This window comes from Hypanus sabinus, chromosome 11 (assembly GCF_030144855.1).
Source record: "Hypanus sabinus isolate sHypSab1 chromosome 11, sHypSab1.hap1, whole genome shotgun sequence".
NCBI classification, from domain to species: domain Eukaryota; kingdom Metazoa; phylum Chordata; class Chondrichthyes; order Myliobatiformes; family Dasyatidae; genus Hypanus; species Hypanus sabinus.
The window spans coordinates 7223298-7226837 of NC_082716.1; the positions used below are offsets into that span (position 1 = coordinate 7223298).

The window sequence follows — 3540 nt, forward strand, 5'->3', positions numbered from 1 at the left end:
GGGGTGTACATACCCAGATTTTTAAACATGTCAGGGTGTGTTATATTAGTGAGTGGAACAGGACATCTATTCCCCAGCACTATGGACTCAGTATTGCCCAGTAGCAGGAGACACACATTTACATTGAGAGGGGTAAAGTATGAAATAGATGCATATAGCAAAGTGTTCTTTTTAACAGGGAATGCTATGTGCCTGGAATGTGTTGCTGGGGCTGCTGGCAGAGGTGGATAGCATAGGTTGGATTAAGAGGTTCTTAGATAGGCACATGAATACACAGGGCAGGGGAAGACCGATTAGTTTAATTGGGAGTTAGGGACTGAGGGTCTGCCTGCCCCAGAAGGGAGATAAAAAAGAGTGACACATACACACATCTAGACAGAGTGCGCTCCTGGTGCTAGCAAAAAGGACACGTGAGTCAAGGGGAGACTGGGGCTTAATTAACGTAACAAAGATGGCGATGATTGGAACCATTACAGCATTTGTAGTGGCACTAAAGACTGGGGAACTTACATTGAAAGAGTGGAGTTATATTGTGATGCTAACGATGTTAATGATGAAAAGAAAGCCAGTGTCTTACTCAGTATTATGGGAACAAAGGCATATGGCCTGCTATGGAGTTTGTTAACCCCTGAAAAGCCAGCTGACAAAACATTTAAGCGAATAGTAGACACTCTGCAACAGCATTTAAACCCCAAACCACTTGAATTGCGCAAATTATCAGAACATTGTCAATTTGGAGCTGGTCTATCAGACACATTGAGGGACAGGTTAGTGTGTGGCATGCACTGTGGAATCAGACAGAAGAAGCTCCGGGGTGAAAAAGACTTTACATTAGAGAAGGTGCTCAGCATTGCAATATCAATGGAAACAGCAGCACAGGTTGCTTCCGAGATACAACAGAAGTCTCTGGAATATGCCACAAATAAAATGTCACTGAACAGAAATGAAGGAAAGAAATGTTACCATTGTGGGAACAAGTCACATGACCTGGGTGACTGTTGGTTTAAAGACAAAGAATGCAGAAACTGTGGCAAACAGGGCCACATTGGCAGAGTATGCAAATCTAGTAAACAGCAGAAAAAGGGCTTAATACAGAAAAACAAGAAACCCCAGAAAGGAAAATACAACAGGGTACACAAAATGAAAGATGGAAGTTCTGATGAAAACAACTCCAACAAAAGTGAAATGTCGGCAACTTCACAGCATGAGGGAGACAGATGATCGAAGAGTAATATGGATCAATCCACAAGTGGCGGGTGTAAGACTGAAAATGGAGTTGGACACAAGCTCTGTATATGAACAGTGATCTCTGTACACAACTACAAATGACTGTTTTCTCACATACCTCTGAAACGAACTAAACTGCTTCTAAAGACTTACACAGGACAGAAAGTGCGTCCCAAAGGTAAAATTAAAGCGACAGTGACCTACGGAGACAAAACACAGCAGCTGAGCCTCTATGTACTGACAAATGGACATGAATAGCGCAGGAAAATCCAGTTGGATTGGCACACCATCAAGGCACTAGATGTGTCAGCAAAGGAGGGCAGCTCAGCGGGGAAGATGTCCGCAGCTCTCCTCTCCCCCATTGTCGACTATTACAATGATGAGGAGGAGCTAGATAGTGTTTTTGATGAGGACGAATGCAGTATCTGTGGCCGCGATTCGGATAAAGATACAGCGGATGCAAGGGAGACAGATACATCCAATAAGCAGGATGATGAAAACTACCTGGAAGTAAAGGAGCAGATGTACCAGGAGAAATTGACATCTCTCAAAAGACAGCTACAACAGTTACAGGAAGGCACTTTGCAGGAGTTTCAGAAAAGGATGAAGAAGCTAGATCAACTATACAAGGAAAGGTTACAAAATGCAGAGCTTTTTCTGCAACTGGAGACAGAACAAGTGGAAAGGAATTATATTAAAGAGAAGAAAGCAGCAGTGAAGGAATTTGAAGACAAAAAGATTGAGTTAGAAGAAAAGAAAAAGTTGACTGAGAATGAGAGGCTAACAATGGAACTCACAGGAGATTCTATGGAGGTAAAGCCAATAGTGACTAGGAGACTAAGGAGGAGACCTGATGACCCTGTTCCAATTACAGACAAAAGACAAAAACCTGCACCTATGCCATTAAATTACTTGTTAACAGGTGAACAGATAATGGAAGATCTGCAAACTCTCAATAAGCTTAAATCTCTGAAAAGACCAGCATCTCCCATCTTTTCCTGGGCATCTTCCCAGCACTCCTGCTGAATCACCAGCACAAAGACATGAAGCACGAATAGAAGACGGAAAGTTATATTACAATAAGAGATGGTATCATAAAGGTCAGGCCATCTATTTGGAATCTAAGGAGAATACGAAGATTGGCCGTGTAATTAGCTCAGCTAGATCAAGTGAGATATGGGTAAGGAAGACAAGCAATAGCACAAAGATGTGTGTATATCTAGGACAGTTGCACAGAGGAGTCTTCATTATACAGAGGTAATCTGCTGCCTAGAACTATTAGCAAGTTGGAGGCACACATCTTCTTAACTCCCTATGCTCAGAGGTCAATTTTTCATGACTTTTAATGGAGATCTGTATTAAAACAAACAGGTTTATTGACAGACGTTACTGAGAGAGGCAGAGAAGACCCCCCCCTCCAGAAACTTGTTATAGATGAATTTTAGACCAAAAGTAAAAAAAAAGGCTTGTTATAATTTGATATTATTATGTTACTTTGTAATTTGATATTATTAAGTTACTAAGTTAGCAAACAGTAGGTGTTTGTATGTTAAGGGTAAACATATTTGTTTAGCATAGTGCTTCAGTTAAAAAAGCAGTTGATACAGTATTAAAATAAAAGGGGAGGAGCATACCGTATAGCCTACAGTATAATAAGGGACTACCTTATGTTTTAGTAACATAAAAATAAATGCGCTATTAGGCACGTAGTGATCTGTATGTGTGTGTTGAGTTCAGTTTCTGCCAGTAAAGAACCAGGAACCCGAGCTCCCATCTCCAGCATTTTTATTAATAGCATTGTTGCATAACCAGGCCACATACACAACAGGCAGAACATCCTATGTTGTCCTGTTTGATGTTTTAAATATGTTTAGAGATAGAGAGAGTGAGAGATAGATAGATAGAGAGAGAGAGAGAGAGAGAGAAGTGGGGTTAGAGAGATAGAGAAAGTGAGAGAGAGAGAGAAAGAGAGAAGGAGAGAGTGAGCAGGAAAGAGACAGTGAGAGTGCAAGAGAGAGAAAGAGATTGATAAAGAGAGAAGTGGGGTTAGAAAGACTGAGATAGAGATCTAGAGAGTGAGAGAGAATGAATGAATGAGTGAGAGAGTTGTGTGTGCATTTGAGAGAGAGATAGGTGTGTGTGTGTGTGTGTGTGTGTGTGTGTGTGTGTGTGTGTGTGTGTGTGTGTGTGTTTGAGAGCGAGAGAGATTGATTCTTAGCATCTACTCCCTTGTGACTACAAATAACAAATGCCTGCACAGAATTTCCAGCTCTCTCTGCTTAATCCAACCTGCAGAGACCAGTATGAGCAATT

The 3540-nt window shown here is 41.3% G+C and overlaps 1 pseudogene; it reads left to right on the plus strand.

The window, feature by feature from the left end:
• Window positions 1–1563: 1563 nt before the first annotated feature.
• LOC132401525 (sin3 histone deacetylase corepressor complex component SDS3-like) lies at window positions 1564–2500 on the plus strand (annotated as a pseudogene).
• Window positions 2501–3540: the final 1040 nt, after the last annotated feature.